The sequence below is a fragment of the Meles meles genome, chromosome 12 (assembly GCF_922984935.1).
Source record: "Meles meles chromosome 12, mMelMel3.1 paternal haplotype, whole genome shotgun sequence".
Classification (NCBI taxonomy): Eukaryota; Metazoa; Chordata; class Mammalia; order Carnivora; family Mustelidae; genus Meles; species Meles meles.
Window position 1 is genome coordinate 33,663,833 of NC_060077.1, and position 19,398 is coordinate 33,683,230.

Here is a 19,398-nt window from a genome sequence, read left to right on the forward strand (position 1 = left end):
AAAAAAATGGAACAAGATGGGATCAGGAGGGAGACAAACCATAGGAGACTCTTAATCTCACAAACTGAGGGTTGCTGGGGGAGGAGGGGTATGGAGAGGGTGGTTGAGTTATGGACATTGGGGAGTGTATGTGAAATAGTGAGTGCTGTGAAGTGTGTAAGCCTGACAATTCACAGACCCGAACCCCTGGGGCAAATAATGCATTATATGTTAATAAAAAAAAAAATAGCTTTCTTTTCACTTCTTAACCTCTGAGCAGTTAACACATCTGCAAAACCTTGAAGAGAACAGCAGTGCAGATTATTGGACTCATCTTAACATTCTTCCCCTCTGTCCAAGATCACAACACTCTTCATGGTTCCAACTCCAAGTTTTGTCTCCACATAGGACTGCCAACAGCTCCATTAATGATCCCAGCTTCTTGAAAAACACTTTCGTTTTGATTTGTTTGTCTTTCAATTCCCAGAGCCCTTATGAAGGACCAAATACGTCAAGGAGAAAACCATCACAGAATGTTGGCTTGATCGGTATGCTTCCCTTCTCTTCAGTACCCTGGTTCCTCAAGTCCTGGCCACCTTTTTTGTACTTTTCCAGCTTTTCAAGATGGCTTTATGGTAAAGTTGACCTATAAGCTACTCCACTTTCACTAAAAGCAGAAATGAACTAGTGGCTTTCATCTTTGGAGCTCTTTCCTATTCAGAAATCTCTCTTCTTTTGGAAGTTACTCTAAAAGCCCTCAAAGTTATATAGCTAAATAGCTGCTGATTTAAAAGCCCAGATAAGTAGGATCCAATTATTTCAACTACTCATCAGAATTCTGCCCAGGCTTACTACATATATTGCCCTGCTCCGATTGCAACTCTGAATATTTCCTGGGGTTTGACAAACCTGGATTTGCCAACTCTCACTGCTGGGTTCACCTCTACATATATCCAACTTCCTTATATCTGGTCCAACCCATTTTGGCTTATGAGTCTTCCTTCCGGGCCTACCTGCTCCATATTTCCAGTCACTAAGCCACATAATCAGACATAAACATAAGACTCAATTCCACCTATCTGTCTGGACAATTCTGCCTGTACTCTCAATCTAAGTCAAGCACCATCCAATGTTTATTTTCCAAGCTTGGAAACAATCCTCCCCTTTTCAAGTCTCATCTGTGAACTGTTGGTAAGCAGGTCTTCACTTTCAGGAAGAAAAGACCAGCTCTGTTATGCCATACAATGACTTATAAGAAATATATATTTGGTCATCCAGATAACCAAAATACATTTCTCAGATATATGTGGTCTTCACCCATAGTTCCTGAAAAAGCTTGAGTCATGAAGGTGAAAGGGTGTCTTATTATTAATAAAGGTGACTTCTGAAACTCACCCAAGGGCAGGAGCTGGTTGCCAGGAGAACCAAGTGATTAGAGGGTTGGAACATTTAGTGCCCTGCCCCATGAACTCTAGGGAGGGAGAGGGGCTGAAGATTGAATCAGCCAGTGGTCAATGACTTATTAATCATGACTATGTAATGAAACTTCCATAAAAAACCAAGAGGACAGCCTTTTTAGTCCTTTTTTCAGAGTTCTTCCATGGATGGGGAACCAGAATGCTTCCATATGCCACTGAGCCAGGCTCAGAGTCCATGAGGACAGAGATTCTTTCTGTTTGTGACCTTGCCCTTATATGTCTCTTTTTCTGGCTACTGATTGCATCCTTTACTATATCTTTTTTTTTTTTTTTAGTATATGTGCTGCCGAAGCGAGCACCCTTTACTATATCTTTTAATAAACTGGTAAACATAAGTGTTTCTCTGAGTTCTTTCTCTAAGTCACTCCAGCAATTATTTTAACCTAAGGAGGTCCTTGGATCCTCCCATCTTTCCTTATGCCTGCTGGTCAGAAGCACAGGTAATAAACAGCCTGGGGCCTTGCAACTGACATGTGAAGGGGGGTGGAGTGGCAGTCTTGTAGGACTGAACACTTAGCCTGTGGAATCTGATACTATCTCTGCGTAGTGTCAAAACTGAGTTGAATTCTTGGACACTCTGATGATGGGGACTGCATGCACACACACACAAAGACATACACACAGACACACACACACAGAGTTTGGAATTGAGTGCAGGAGCGTTAAAAGAGATGCTGTTGGTAGGAATGCCTGAGGCACTCACCTGAACCATATTACTTGTGGCAGGTTGACAGGCCCTTATGGTTCTGATTATGACTGCAAAATGCACCAAAGCAAAAAACCATCCAGGAACTCTGAAGAACAAGATTTATTACGCAGAGGTCTTGGAGGGTACATGGCAGGCCTGAGAGCCACACAGCAAAGTTAGAGGTAGAAAGAAAGGGAGAGACCACAGACCTAGGGATCTGCCTTTATTAGGGTCTGAGAGTGGGGTAGCTTAGGATTTCATGGGTTCACTCTTCATTAGCAAATTTAAGACGTAAGAGTAGGACTTAAAGAACAGGAAGGAAAAGGCAGGGTTACTCAAGTGGTCAGTTATCTACATGTTACCCGGGGCTTTCTAAGGAGAACTTCATGGATAGAGGCAACCTGGTTCACATGCGTGAAATGTTGGGGTTGGACTTGCCTGGTTTACAACCCTTCAAGCAAGGCTTCTTCTTCCCCCATGGACTGCAGGGCACACAACCCAATAGTCCATTATTCCTGACTGTTATTTCCAGCATTACGCATCATGGAGAGGGGAGTTACATGGGACCTGGGGAGCCTGCAATCTGGTGTTCTGAAGGCTTGATACCTCATTAAAAACCCTTATGGCCTATGGAACTACCCAAGAGAAAAAGAGGTAGAGCTTTCTTCCTCTAAGCAATGACCTGAGACCTTCTGAGCACACCTGGGAGGGAGAGCAGCTCTCCTGGTTTACACAAAGTCAGCCTATGCACACCACCTAGAAAAGGGTCTACTTTTTTTTTTAAGAGATATTTATTTATTTGAGAAAGGAAGCACATGCATGTGTACAAGGAGGAGGGGCAGAGGATGAGGGAGAAAGAGATTCTCAAGCAGACTCCCTGCTGCGGGCTGAGCCCTACAGTGGTTCAATCCCATGACCCTGAGATCACAGCCCTGAGACCATGACCTGACCAAAAATCAAGAGTCTGATGCTTAACTGACTGAGCCACCCAGGCACTCCAAGGGTCTACTGATTAGATACATATGTCAATCTTCCAAGAGGAAGTTGAAAAACTGGTTTACCTGTTGTCATCTCCAAAACACGCAGCACTCACAGGCCATGCTTAACTATCACTAGACCAGTTTCCAAATGCACTGGGCCAGTGGGGACTACTGTTTAATTCTTGTTGATAACACTTTTTCAACGAATGTGCAGTTTCTAATGTTAATATTTCAAAATAAAGCTAAGTCATTTTTATTCTTTTTACACATATACTACTACAAATGTAACAGCCACATCACAAGAAGTGTTAAAATTAAAAGAACACTTTCTAAATAAACTATCTGACATGGTTTAACAATATAAAAACAACTACCATTTTTCCAGAGCCCTTTGCTCATATCCCTTTGCTGCCTCTAACTCATAAAATATTCTTAGGTCAAGAATAGTCTCTTTTACAAACAAACACACACTCAGGCTATTAAATACTAGAGAAAGGGTGTGTTAAGAAATGGATGAAATAAGTGAAGGGGATTAAGAGTACACTTCTCTTGATAAGTACTGAGTAATATATAGAACTGTTGAATCACTACATTGTACACCTAAAACTAATATAACATTGTATGTTAATTATACTGGAATTTAAAAAATTTTTAAATTAGTTTCTTTTAAAGTGTCCTTTCTAATCTACTTGTGACTGAGAAATCCCAGTCTGTTAGGAAATAAGTCAAAACCCCATAAATTCTACCAAGATAGTTCCCCTTGAGCCCCACCGATTCCCAAATTCATTACTGGGATGACTTGAAGATGTTGCTTCTCCACCTGATACTAACAATTTGATAACAGACCTTTAAACACTAATTTTGTGCTAAATTTATGCATGAGATATTACTAAAGAATGGGCTGAGAACAGTGGAAAGATATTTTTTGGATCCACCTAGTTCACAATAATAATGATTTCTCTTGCTTCCCTCCATTTCTGACTTCCAAAATATAAAAAACAAAAAACAAAGAACAACAACCAAAAAAAAAAACCCAACCTGCAAAAAGAAATGATTTTCCTCACCCCTGGCACTAAAATATCACTCAGCGGAGGAGAGGATCAGCCCACCCCTGTACGGGGTTGGTTTAAGAACACCGCCATGCAGACAAGCATGAGATAAAGGGAGCAAAGGCAAAACGAGGAAGAAACATCACTGTCCTCAAAGTCCTTACAATTTCGAAGACAAAAAAAAAAAAAGAAAAGAAAAGAAAGAGAGAGAGAGAAAATAGCTGTGAACAATTAAAAAGCAGTACATCAACAGGTGCAAAATATTCTTGTTCAAATGAAATGCACACAAATGCCAAGGAGACTAACTTCCCGTTCCCACTGTGGGGAAGACTGCAGGGGAAGACAGTCCTTTAAACAACTGTTTATCACGGGGAAATCGGGTTCACCACAGAGATAAAAACAACCCAAAACTGCTCATTTGCCAAAAGAAGAGAACGGTCAAGAGCACATATGAATGGTACTTGCAGCCCATAACCACCCTCCCTAATGACCACACCGCTGAAGCCAGCCAGCCGGCTGTGGCAGAGAGCTAGGGTGCAACTGACCCCAGCCTCCAATGTAAGGCCAAGCAAGGTGTCTGAACCCAAACAGGTTAGCCACACATGCTGATTCTCAAAGGTCTATGCGAAAATGAGGACGCAGAAAGTTTTGCAAGCTTGTCCTTTCATCCAAAGAATAGAGATAGCAAAAGATGAACAAAATAACAGATCCTCTCTAGTAACCCCCCAATTCTATGAAGATGGAGGCCCTCTTTAGTGTTTCGTCACCAAAAATGCTTACATTTGTAGATCCAGCCCCACAGATGAACACAAAGCAGGCCAATCCCTTCCTGTAGTTAACAATCAGTAAAATGATCAAAGGTAAAGAAAAAAAAAAGGAAAATCACACAGAAATAGAACCTTGTGTTTCTTTTATATTATTTTATTACCATCTCTCTCAAGCTCTAAGCTTAAACAAAAAGCACAAGACACAGGCGCCTGGGTGGCTCAGTTGGTTGAGCAACTGCCTTTGGCTCAGGTTATGATCCCGGACTTCCAGGATCGAGTCCCGCATGGGGCTCCCAGCTCCTTGGGGAGTCTGCTTCTCCCTCTGACCTTCTCCTCTCTCATGCTCTCTCTCACTCATTCTCTCTCAAATAAATAAATAAAACCTTAAAAAAATTAAAAAAAAAAAACACAAGACATATAATACACCTGAAGCTTAGAAAGAGTTTTCCCCACTGGTTTTATAATTATAATTATTTAAGACATCTCATTCATATAACTTTAAGAGGAAAATTATGCAGTAGTTTAACTTTGAATTTATTTTTTTAATGGTGCTTTCCCATAGTTCCAATAGTATATAGCTTCCTCTGGATTTTTATTTTACAGATTAGCCATGGGCATCTGGATGACTCAGGAAGATTTTTCCAAAGCAACCTGAATATGTAGGACTCCTTCTGGTCAGGCCTGGGAGCATTTCCTCCACCTCCAGGCTAATCTATCATCTTTCCTAAACAGAAAGACAAGGAAACCAGATGGTACTGCCCATTGTCACAGTCCCTAATGTATTTACCTCTTAAGAACCCCCTAAAGGTTATTTTAAAATCTCACTTGAGGAGCACGTGGGTGGCTCAGTGGGTTAAGCCTTTGCCTTCAGTTTGGTCCTGGGCTTGAGCTGCGTATTGGGCTCTCTGCTCAGTGGGGAGCCTGCTTCCCCCTCTCTCTCTGCCTGCCTCTCTCTTGTGATCTCTCTCTGTCAAATAAACAAATAAATTAAAAAAAAAATTTTTTTTCCCAAAAAAATCTCACTTGAGCACACTGTAATGACCAACTGAAAACATCATTCAGTGCAGTTTGCACTCTTGAGGATAAAACTGGGGTAAAAGTCAGCTTTGCTGGCCAAAGCAAGTGGTGCTACCAATGGCCTGAAGAATAATGGTCCCTGAGAGTCAATGGAAGAGAGCTGTTGACATCAAAGAGAACTGATGGACATGAGAGCTTCTTGCTGCCACCACCACCAGCAGGACCTCCCTCTCAGTGCTGCTTCCAGGACACACAAGTACTCTCTCACATAAGGATGGATCTATAAGCAGAGTATCAGAAGGCCCTGAGTGGGATCTGCTGCCCCATCCTGAGGAGACTGAAAGTCAGCCCCCTGAGTAGCTACTTAAGGATGGGATGGAAACTTATTCATATTTGTGCCCCATCTTGGCATATAGGAAGCACCCAATACACTCTGACTCAACAGTAAAATGGGCAGATGAATGAATGAATGAATGGATTTGAAATATAAAATAAGAAAGGTCACATGGATCCTCTGCCTTCCCCAATAATAGTCAAGGCTTTTAATTTGTCCTTATCTTTATAATAGCCCTCCAGATAGGTAGTGTTCTCCTCATTTTGTGGAGCAGGGAACAAAGGCTCAGTGAGTTAAATAGTTTGTCTAAGGCCACAGTAATTAATGCTAAGTGTGGAACAGGAATTTGAACTTTTACTTCTATCAAAACCTGCATCTTTCCAAAACACCAAATCATCTTCTTAAGGGCAATTTAACTCTGCCAAGTTTCCCAAGTAAAATTTAAAAATAAGCAAAGGTAAATATGCTAATTTCAAAACTAAAAAATTATATTTCTCAGACTGTCTACTGTAAATAATATAAACCCAAACATGCCAAAACACAAAACTGATGTCAAAACCCATCTGGAAGCTGTTATTCCAGATGCAAACAGCAAAAGAAACCTGGAAACCTGAGACCCAGTGACAAGGAACTCAGGCCAGGACCACTTGTAGAAAGGAGTCCAGGGGATAAGAAAAGCACAGAGCCAGCTAAGGCTTCCTCCTCCAACCCCACCTCAAGGGGAATTTACTGGTCATTCCACTCCAGTGCTAATGGCCTCTCTGATCAGATCAGACTGTTAAATCTCTGAGAGCAAGGACTGTGTCTTCTACCTATATATATTTTTTTCTACCATGACAGCCATCCCCACACTGTATGTATCACAAAATGTTAGTTGGATTAATGTTGAATTAATGAATGAACAATTAAAAGGCAAACTCTATAAGCAAATTAAATGTAATAATAGCAAAAAACAAAAAACAAACAAACAAAAATCCCTGAAGTGCTCCCTGGCTATGGAGAGGGTTAGGTTTTCTTTTGGTTATTAGAGCAAACACAGTCCTACTCTTATCTTTCCCCTGACTGCAAGCCCAAGCAGGCCTAACAGCATCTCCTGTCTTCACTCTAATTTGAAAGAAGTGGATAATGCCAATCTGCAGATCAAAAACACTATTATCTTGGCCATTTACCCAGCTCTATATTTCTCATAATGAATCTTTAAGTGATCCCATTATCATCTATCAGTAGTTTTAAGTTCAGTGATAGAATTCTTTGGAGGAGATGGACCCTGTAGAATAAGGGTCATATGGATTCAAGTCACAAAGAAAGGGAATAAGGGGCACCTAGGTGGTGCAGTATGTTAAGCATCTGAATCTTGGTTTCAGCTCAGTTCATGATCTGGGTCGTGACAGGAAGTGCCGCTCTGGGCTCCATGCTCAGCATGGAGTCTGCTTGAGATTCTCTCTCCCTCTCCCTCTCCTGTTCTCTCTCCCTCTCTTTTCCTCTAAAATAAATAAGTAAATCCAAAAAAACAAAACAAAGGCATAATCCCCCCCCCACACACACATATAACAAATTCACTTCTGGGTATCGATAAATCACAAATAGAAACTGTTTTTTAAAATTGTATGTTAGGCCAATATGGTACTGGCACAAAAATTGACACATAGATGAATGGAACAGAATAGAAAACCCAGAAATGAACCCCCAGTTATATGGTCAATTAATCTTTGACAAAGAGGGAAGAATACCCAGTGGGAAAAAGACAGTCTCTTCAACAAATGGTGATGGGAAAACTGGACAGCAACACTCAAAAGAATGAAACTGGACCACCTGCTTACACCATACACAAAAAGAAACTCAAAATGCATTAAAGACCTATATGTGAGACCTGAAATCATAAAAATCCTATAAAAGAACATAGGCAATGATTTCTTTGACATTGGCTGTAGCAACTTCTTTCTAGATATGTCTCTTGACACAAGGAAAACAAAAGGAAAAATAAAATACGGGGACTACATCAAAATAAAAAAACTTCTGCACAGTGAAGGAAACAATCAACAAAACTAAAAGGCAATAGGGGGGCCTGAGTGGCTCAGTCAATTAAGCATCTGACTCTTGATTTCACCTCAGGTCATGATCTCAGGGTTGTGAGATCTAGCCCCACATCAGGCTCCAAGCTCAGCACAGTCTGCTTGAAAGTCTCTCTCTTCCCTCTCTCTCTGCACCACTCACCATTCCTATACTCTCTAAAATTAATAAATAAAATCTTCCAAAAAAAAAAAAAAAAAACTAAAAGGCAACCTAAGGAATGGGAGAAGATATTTGCAAATGACAATATCCAATAAGAGTTAGTATCCAAATATATAAAGAACTTAGAAAAAAATAAATAATCACCCAAAAAACCCCAAATAATCCAGTTAAAAAATGGGTAGAAGACATGAATAGACATTTTTCCAAAGAAGACATACATATGGCCAACAGATACACGAAAAGATGTACAATATTACATAACATCAAGGAAATACAAATCAAAACTATGATGAGGTACCACCTCACACCTGTCAGAATGGCTAAAATCAACAACACAAGAAACAACAGGTGTGGCAAGGATGTGGCGAGAGGGGAACCCTCTTACACTATCGGTGGGAATGCAAACTGGTGCAGCCACTTTGGAAAAGAGTAAGGAACTGGCTTAAAAAGTTAAAAATAGAACTACTCTAAATCTAGCTTCACACTACTGGGTATTTACCCAAAGAATACAAAAATACTAATTCGAAGGGATAATTATACCCCTATGTTTACAACAGCATTATCTATAATAGCCCAAGTGTCCATCAATAAGTGAATGGATAAAGATGTGGTGTATATACATACAATGTAATATTACTCAGCCATAAAAAAGAATGAAATCTTGCCATTTGCAACAACATGGATGGAGCTAAAGACTGTTACACTAGGCGAAACAAGTCAGTCAAAGAAAGACAAATACCATATGATTTCACTCATGTGGAATTTAAAGAAACAAAAACTAGCAAAGCAAAAAAGAGAGAGAGAGAAAGGCAAACCAAGAAACAGACTCTTAACTATAGAGCACAAACTGATAGTTACCGTATCTATGTGGTGCTGGGGGCTAAATAGGTGATGGGGATTAAGGAGGGCACTCGTGATGACCACCAGGTGATGTACGCCAATGCGGAATCACCATATTGTACACCTGAAACTTATACTACACCATTAACTGGAATTTAAAAGTTTTTTTAAAAACTTCATATTTGGCAAGAGCTTGGAAGTTGTCACATGGGCATTTCATATTACACCAGCAGGTCCAACAATGACAACTTTGTGATAATTTATGCAATAGTTCATATAGCACAGATGATCTTAAGTAAACAACGGCCTCCCCTGGGTCAGCCTTTCCATTCAATAGGGTCTGTGAGCAAGGAACTTTCAAAACTGAGCAGAATGTTCACTTTTTATCCCACAGCCAGCCTTCTGAAAGTGCTCTGGTAAAACTTTCCAATGCCCTCTTGATTTCCAAATTCAATGAGCACCATTCAGCCCCTGTCTTATATGACCTCTCAGCAGTGTCTGATGCTCTGACAGCACCTGCCTGTCCCCCTCCACAGTTATCAGGACTCCACTCTCCCAGTCTCTCTCTGACCATCAGTCTTCTCTGACACCCTTGTAGGCCCTCTTCTTCCACAGAGCCCTGAAAATTTACTGCTACCTGGAGTGCTGTCCTGAGCAAAATCATCCAACCTGAATTTTTCTGACTTTACCTAAATTTGTTTACCAGTGGAGAAATGCTAAATGAAGGATAGCAAGAAGAAGGGGGTAAGAGGAGGGAGAAGACGACGATAAACCACAGGCTTGCTCAACTACACCTATGTGATTGGCAACCACACAGTCAAGAATCAACCATGTATGGAATTTAGTTGAGGCTGTTCAATGGCAGGAATTCAAGACCTGATGCTAAAAAGTCACCTTCATTTGCTTAAAATGATATACAGTTAGTTAAAACAGCTGCCTGCCAACAGACAAGTCAGACTTACTACAGTTGACAAAAATAACAGCCAGTATAAGCTGGTAACAGCTCCAGCAGGGACAGGCTGAATCCTGAACAAATCATTTTTCATAAAGGTAGACATCAGACTAGCTGGTATTTTCCAGTCTTAAATACAGTCATCCCAAAGTCCCTCTTTCCCGTCTCTCCTGTATCACTCCCAGTGTCCCTCAGACCCCACTTTCACTCCATCTCCCAAGTTGTAGAAAATGCTTACTCCAAAAAGATGGATCATATATAAGATCTCATTCTAACTGATTGTTCTGAGACCAATTCCTGTGTGTGTGTGTGTGTGTGTGTGTGTGTGCGCGCGCGGGCGCATGCGGGGATGGGTCCCCACACAATGAAGCAATTCTTGGACACCATGGTGTCCGAGGAGAATTCAACTCAATTCTGATGTTATCTACCCAGACATACCATCAGATCCCAGAGGCTGAGGGCTCACTCCTGCAACACTGTTCTCCCATGCCACTTGAGGGGCCAGTCGTACGCCCAAGTTGTTACCTGTCCTTCTGACCTAACTGCTATACATGAGAGGTTCCTAGAACCTCCTCCTTGCATTTCAGATGTCAGTCATAAATGCAGGTCCTGTACTTCTGACTGACTAGCTATAAAATCAGAGGTTCCCAGGACCTCCTCCTAAGGTTCCATTAATTTGCTACAGTGGCTCAGAGAACTCAGAGAAACATCTTACTTATTAGATTATCATTTCATTTAAAAAGGATGTAACTCAGAAACAGCCGGAAGGGCAAGGTATGGGGAAAGGGCACAGAGCTTCCAAACTCTCTCCAGGTGCTATACTCTCCCCGATCTCTGGGTATTCACCAACCCGGAAGCTCTCCAAACACTGTCCTTTAGAATTTTATGAAGGCTTCATTACATACATTACATTGATTAAATCACTGGCCATTAGCAACTAAGTCAACTTCCAGCTCCTCTCCCCTCCCTAGAGATGGGAAGGGGGAGGGAAGGACTAAAAGTCCCAATCCTCTTTCACCAGGTTAGCTCCACTGGTTACCCATCCTTAAATTCTTTTCAAAAGTTTCCTCATTAACATAACAAATAACACCTTTTATCACTCTCAATGCTTAGGAAATTCCAAGGGTTTTAGAAGCTGTGCATTGGGAATTATAAACAAAGACCAAATATATATAAGAAATATATTTTGGTTATCTGAATTATCAAATATATATATTTCTTATAAATCACAATATCACTCACAAAGGTCTAAGTTATCCGACCCACCCTAATTTGTCTTTTTAAGGTCTTTAACGTCGTTACCACATGACTATTGAGTACCACAGGAATGAGGTACTGTGTCATTTCAGACTCCTTCCCATGAACCAACCCCCAAATCCTCAATAAACTCACATGGGGAAAAACAGAATTGTAAGTAATAAACATAACAGGCTGGGCACATCTAATAATTGCTTGCAAGAAAAACTGGGAACCAGAATGAATAGGAAGTGACTTTCACTGGCCAATTCGACTTTCACTGGCCAATTCATCCTCATCCAACTTGTGAATTTCCAAGGCTACTTGTTGGGTATTTGTAACCAGCATTCCAAGGCACTCTAGACTACCCTACACTTTTCTTCCATGACAGTGCCTCGTCCCACCAGGCAGAACCACTCACAGGAGCCAGGGCCATATACAACCCTCCATAAATCTAATCCACCCCACTGAGAGCATGCCCTTCATTTTCCACTTTGGGTGGCAATTCAAATCTCTTTCCAGTTATGAGAAATGGAAAAATGTAGTAAATATACGTTAAATAAAGTCAAGAAGAAAGGACAAATACAAATCACACTAAACAAAAAAACAAATATAATTTGAATAATCTGTTATTTTTAGGTTTTAGAAACAGAAACCAACAGAATTTCTAAAACCAGTTAATCCTAAACAACACTGTGTGCTTCTACAGCTAAGTTGGAAATTCCTTCCTAACTATGACTCAAAATCCAGAAGCCACAGAAGAAAAGAATGATAAATATAACCACATAAACATCAGAAATTTCAGTCTGGTAAAAATCAGTATAAAAACAAATGACAAAAACTTCAAAAGAGTATTTGCAAGTTTTATCACAAAATCTACTTCCCTGATATACAAAATGCTCCTAGAAATCCATGAGAAAAAAAGGTGCAGAAAGAACAGAAAGGGCTCGTACAATCACGTGAAAAGTGCACAACTTCTCCTAATAATAGAAATGTACATTAAAACTACATTTAGGCACCACTTACCACCTACCTGTTCGGTAAACTCCAAAAATGTAGTAACATGGTCTACTGCTAAGAATGTGGTAAAACAGGCACCTTCACCCACTGATGATGGGGGTGTGCAATGTCAATCAAAACTACAAATACATATACTCTCTGATTTAACGATTCCTTAAGGTTATGCTTGCATGTAATTAAGTGCAATGTAATTTAGTGAAATGAAATATGTTATTCATGGTATTTTGTTCATATAAGCAAATCTGGAAATCAGTTAAATGTTCATCAATAGAGGACTGACCAGTTCAATAAATTACGGTATGTGCATTAAATGGGACACCAGGCAACTGTAAATGAGGGAGGGTGCGGTGGGGACAGAAAGGAGAGAGAATAAGCAGGAAGGAAGCTTTGTATGCGCTGATGTGGATGTGGAAGGATCTCCAAGATACATTAAACATGAAAAGCAATGGGTGCAGAAAAACGGGTATGAGACCTTTTGGATAGACAAGGGTGATGCTTGATATATTCTCAAATTTATCCATAAATAGGTAAGAAAATTCTAGAAAGATACATAAGAAACAATAACAGTGACTATGGGGACAGAGACAGAGTAGACAGAAGTAGCCTTCTGAATGAATACATTTGATAATTGATTTTACTTTTGAGCCATATAATGATATCACCTAACTTAAGAAAAACAAAAATAATGAGTTTTTTAAACATATCACAGTTTTCTTTTATACCAGATTCCATATCAGCAAGCTGATGCATAAGAAGACTATATGTCCACTTTCCTCCGATGTTCTTTTTGTTTCCTCCGTCATTTACCCCTCCCCATTCTCAGGGAATCCTTAATATTTCCTCACTGTACTTAGTTTACCCATCCTCTATCCTTGAGCCTGTTCCTACAACAAGGAATTTCAGAAAACAGAAATTATTCTTGAATATCATAATTGGAAACTAAAACACATGGAATCCATTTTCTTAAAACTGCAGTAGGTAAAGCTGAAAGAGCTGAAACCTTTTGGATTAATCGGATGAGAATGACTGGTTGGTCTTGTTGCACAGGGATGAGTCTGGAAAGCAACCACCCTCCCGAGCCTCTTCCCCAGCACTTGTCCAGGTGGTCTGACCCACAGTCTGGCACGGTGCGGTATCGAAAGTCCAATGCCTTCGACAGCATCAACCAGAGCTGAGAAGGGAAGCCGCAAAGCCCCCCAGGGGTCCTGGCATGAAAGACTCTGTCTGACATCACAGACGACCCACCTGGATGGAGGTACCTGGGTGCATCCTTGCACGGTGCAGAACTGTACTCAATTTTTTCCAGCTGTTTACCTTTGAATCCTAAAAATTTCCAGAAATGACTTTCCCTGGTGATAAACTGCACTCTCCAACATTTCAGGCCATAGTTTTTGCATGACTTCTTGGCCTCTGTACAATTTGAGCTAGTTCCTTCTTATCATCATATCTTACAGGGCAATTAGAACCACTTTAATTCTTTCCTAATAAAATCTAGTGCTCATCTATCTAAACCCTTTTATCAAGCTATCCATTGGTAACAACGCATGTGCTTTCCATTCACAGAAGTGCTTTATTTTGTTTTGTCTTGTTTTAGTTTCCTTCTTTTTTTGTATCATCTTGGGAAATGAGGGGCAGGAGAGTTAGTTGAGAAAAATTTAGCTCATGCATAATAAAGCTCCTCTTTTCCTTCATCCAAAGCTAAGTCCTCAGAGGGCAAAGTTAATCTAGTTCCCCTTCAGTGGATATGAGAAGACACATGGGTAACCCCAAGATGGCCAGGCAGGCATCGAGACCATGTATGGTGTGTAGTCTCACACATGCTCTCCTTACGCTGCGCTCCAGCCCGCCTTGTGCCTTTACTGTTGGCAACTATAGGGTCAACTGAGCCGCCAGAGTCAGACAGCCTTATACTGCCGGAGAAATCTAGAGAATCAGTCTATTCATTAAAGACTACCCCCCAATAAATCTTTCTAAAAAGAAGGAACCAAAAGCTTTCCTTTTGGACCATGGCCAAGTTCTCATTTTACAACCAGCAGCAGGTCCCAGCACTCCAAAACAGAAACAGTAACTGCATATTTTCCTCTTTTCCCTCTGCAGCTGGAGAGCAAGCATGAAGTCCCCAGGGAGAGACCAAGGCTGGGGCGGGGGGGGGGGGGGGGGGGGGGGGGGGGCTAGGCTGTCTCCAGGAGCCTTCTCACCTGGCTGCTCCTTACAAAAACAAATGCAAACATTTTCCTTTCAGTCTGGCAGTATTTCCAAAAGGCACCCTCTGCATTTGGCTTTCATGCACATCAGTTAATATATGAACTAAAAAAGTGAAATATATCCCAGGAAAAACACTGAAACAGGTAAAACAATGTAAAGCCTCCTTAACCTATCCCAAAGCTACCTGTTCTCCTGAAGTGTCACTTACCCCAGGTAGTATCAGTCCTTCCTGAAGCAGTTGCTTTTTGACACTTTTCTTGGAAACAGAATACCATCCTAACAAGCTGTTACTCCCCTCCACAGAGCTGCTGAAGACTAATAACTGAGCTACAAACACCAGGTTTGGCAAACTTGGGCTACAGAAAACCATTAATCTTACGATGGCATTTTAGAGGTCTCCACAAAATCACATTTCCAAATGAAATAAACCTAGCCTCCCAAACTGGGTTACATTGGAACAAGGAAACAAACAGCCTGAGACAGCAATGAATTACAAATGGCATGCTAATTACCAGTCTACATCCAGAAATAGCTGAAGACTGCAGGATTTTTGTTGTTGTTGTTGTTAAAATAACTACAGTCTTTATTCTAGGGTTGGGCAAAAGCATCTGATTTATTCAAATGCTTCAGCTTCTAAACATAATCGCGTTTATATGTACTTATCTAGGAGGGGGAGTGGGTGGAGACAACTCTGGGGGCAGGGGCATGGGTTCCCAGAGACAGCAGTGGGTGGTCAGTAGAGAGCAGCATACCACTGGGGCATGTTCCCTGGCAGGCACCATCAAACCCACTTGCTGCAGCTGACGTTGTGGGGAGAGGCACACCTGGGACAGGGGACAACTGGACACTCTCCTGCTTGCCCCATTAGCGGTGCTCATCTCAGGCCTTACAGAAAAAGGAAGGGGACAGTGGAAACCAAGTTTCTACAGCGTCTTTCAGCATTTTCATCACTTACTGGTGAATAACCAGGAACGGTGCCCAGGAGAGCTGTACAGAGTTTTGACTAGAGTCCTGCTTGCAAGACACTTACAATCTGCTAAAAAGGAAAAGAAAAAAAGTTCATGAGCATGACAGAAACACGGTCCGCTGAGCTAGGTTCCCTAAGGACAAGATGAGCATCTCTCTGTGCATGTGTGAGATCAGCTTGGGAGATAAAATACTTTACCAGAGATTCCGGGTCATGCTAGGATGTTTACTTCCTAAATGTTTCCCTAAAATGTTTACTTCCAAAATCTGGAGTCTGAGCCCTGTTGAGAGACTAATCCTACCCTTTCCTCTCGCCCCAAACTTCAACGTTATATTAACTTATACCCCTCTAAATATGTCCCATCAACCCACCCCTGCTCTCAAATTCTAGAATACTCCAGCAGGAAGTCTCCTTCAAGGTATTCTGGTCCAGGAAACGTTTCTCCAGCTTCATGGAGCTGCAGGCAAAGGGTGTTCTTGTGTGAAAGATTAGGAAATTCTGGATTAAACAACACTGAGATTTTCTTTACCACAGGACTTCTCAGTCTAATATGCCCATGGTGCATTAAGAATCTCCAAAAAAGGGGGGGCGCCTGGGTGGCTCAGTGGGTTAAGCCGCTGCCTTCGGCTCAGGTCATGATCTCAGGGTCCTGGGATCAAGTCCCGCTTCGGGCTCTCTGCTCAGCAGGAAGCCTGCTTCCCTCCCTCTCTCTCTCTCTCTCTCTCTCTGCCTGCTTCTCTGTCTACTTGTGATCTCTCTCTGTCAAATAACTAAATAAAATCTAAAAAAAAAAAAAAAAAAAAAAGAATCTCCAAAAAAGGGGAGTGCCTGGTTGGCTCAGTCAGGTCAGCATCCAATCTGGATCTCAGCTCAGGTCATGATCTCAGGGTTGTGAGATCAAGCCCCTCAGGGACTCTGTGCTGGGTCCAGAGCCTGCTTAAGACTCTTCTGCCCTCCTGACCAGATAAATAAATAAATAAATAAATAAATAAATAAATAAAATTTCCAAGAAAGGGATTTAACAGACAGTATTTGTAAAATCCAGTTGACTGGAAAATCTTTCCTTTTGCCCGCCTCCTAAAGCTATTCTGAACACACGCTGGGCTAGGCTCTGGGCCCACCCTCTCCTTCCACTGTTGGCGAAACATTTGCTGAGCACCTACACCTGCCAGGCACATGCTGTATGTCAAGGATATAAACATGGAAAAGACACACACTCCTCAGGTGTTCAGAAATTCTGTAACGTGAGCTGTTTAAAGTAACGCTGCTGGTTAGCAACTGGTTTCAGAGCTTGAACTAGCTGCTAGCTCCCCAGTCACCACACTTTCTTTTTCACCACAGCCCATCTCTGATCAGAAGAGGGGTTCAGCTTGAGAAATTTAAGACCAAATGAAGGTCTCCATAAGTTGAAATCCTTCATTAAAATAGAACACAAAGTATTCCTTTTGCATGCTTGAACAATCCTGTTGAGTGTTCATAGAACGAAGGAATTCTTGAAAAAGGTGGCTGACAATATAAAGATGACTTAGATACCAAATTCGCTTATCCTGCTGTTGAGTACTCAAGTTTTCATTTCATGGCCAATTTTCGCATACCTGCCCCCAAAATAAGCCGAGATGATTCTAAGCATCTCCACGGGGACAAGCCTACAACGGGCAGCAACACCACTCAGTACAGGCACTGGCCCCTGAATCACAGACCTTCCTTGGCCATGTCTTTAGGACAAAAGACCATCAGAGCAGAGGTTGCCCCTCTTCTTCTTTTTAAAGATTTTATGTATGTATGTATGTATTTGAGAGAAAGAGTGCACGTGAGAGACAGCATGAGGTGGGGAGGCGGGGGGAAGGGGCAGAGGAGAGAAAGACTCTGAGACTCTGAAGACTCCTCTCAGACTCCCTCTGAGCAGGGAGCCCGACTCAGGGCTCTGGACCTGGGATCTCAGGACCCTGGGATCATGACCTGAACCGAAGGCAGACAATTAACCGACGGAGCCACCCATGCACCCCGAAGTTGCCACTTTTGTTCCCAGGGCCCCACAACAAGTGTTCAGTTTCCCACCACAACCGTCCATTCTGCCTCAAGAGGTTGAGCAGGCAAAGGTGGGTGGAAGCATGGGAAGAAAAGCCACAATTTCCTCTCCGAGCTCTGGATTAGCCCCACCAGTAAGAAAGCACTGGCTGGGCTTCAAAACCCTGGCTCTCCAGAGATAAGCAAGGACCAGAAGCTGTGGCTGGGGAGGGTGGAATTCCTCAGGGGCCAAAAACTTGTCAGACACTGCGTAGAACCAGATGGGCTATGACCAGCTATTCCTATTTCCAGTACATTCTCCTGAATAGAGGCATTTCTCTCCGGACAGAGCCAACAGAGCCCCTTTACCATGAAAGACTGATCTGTGCAAGCATCAGGTGACCACAGGTAGGCAACCTTTCAACCCACCCCCTCTTTTGAGGGGAACAGCATTGTCGAGGAGCCCAGGAGCAGTGGACTCCCCCTTGTCTCTACACCCCTACAAGAGTACCCTAAAACACACTTCACCACCAAAGCAGACATCACCAACAGCATCCATGAGGAGGTCACAAGTCTGAATGTCTCCCTGAAATTCACTTGTAACTGTCATGGCAGACTAAAAACTGCAAGTTGCAACACCAAAGGCTTTAATCTTAAACCCAGGACTGGCTCGAGAGTGCTAGTCCCAGGTACGTACATCTCTAGCCCATGTAGTCAGTTACTTGGGCTTTCTCTTATCTGAAGCAGAGAGGTTGAGGGGGTTGGGGTGTGTTACCCATTTAACTTGATTCAGTGAGGAAGAGGCAGGTGTTCCAAAAGCAAAACTCTAAAGAAAGATTTTTAAATGCTTTTACTTTGAGATATCAAACAGGCACATATAAACTTGAAAAGTTCTGTCACTGTTATTAAAATCTGTCAATTTCCAGAAAGAGTCTGGCCCAGGCTTAATCTTCCACAGCCACTCACATATCCACCGTCCACAGCAGTAGGGCACTGCTGATTGTGAAGGTTGATCTGACGTTCCTGTATGGACTGGGGGCATTAGAAAAATGATCTTCACTTTTCAGAGGAAACCAAACCCCCTTTTATTAACTACAAATGTCACTTCACATGCATACCTCCATGCTACATATCATCACTGCTCTAAGGATTCTGTCCTTGAACTTCAGAGGGAATGATGAAGGCATCCCATGGATGTTTCCCCCAGAATTTAAAAAATGGAGGAATTTCAAACAAGCTTTATGTTCAAACTACACATGACATACTGACTTCCGTTTTCCCAGAATTTGGCAACAGGGCCCATTGCTAATGCTACCTGTCCAGGCCTCAGAAGAATCCCAAGTTGAAGCAGGACAGACTTAAACTAGACTGTTGGACCCCAGGTGCTCAGTGCCAACCTGAACCTGAGATCTGTGCCCTGATCAAGTGCATTTTTATCCAAGCTCCTTGGCCCCAGACCCGATAGGCCCTTGAATTTCTACCAGAAATTTCTATGCCAGCTTCCCATTGATAAATGCTGGGAGTCTCCATTGTCTTTAAAAGCAAAGCATTGGGGCACCTGGCTCAGCTGGTAGAGCATGCAACTCTTGATCTTGGGGTTGAGTTTGAGCCCCACTTTGGATGTAGAAATTACTTAAAAATAAAATA

General features: G+C 42.0%; 1 protein-coding gene across 8 annotated transcripts in view; it reads right to left on the reverse strand.

Moving 5' to 3' along the window:
* The window catches only part of LDLRAD4 (low density lipoprotein receptor class A domain containing 4), a 431,068-nt gene that overhangs the window by 325,394 nt on the left and 86,276 nt on the right, over positions 1-19,398 (reverse strand). Inside the window, exon 1 of one of the 8 annotated variants that reach the window (XM_046024294.1) lies at positions 15,733-15,793. The exons of the other annotated variants lie outside the window; for them this stretch is intronic. The gene's annotated coding sequence lies outside the window, so the exon portion shown is untranslated. Of the gene's footprint in view, positions 1-15,732; positions 15,794-19,398 lie in introns of those variants that run through there. 8 annotated transcript variants of the gene reach the window in all.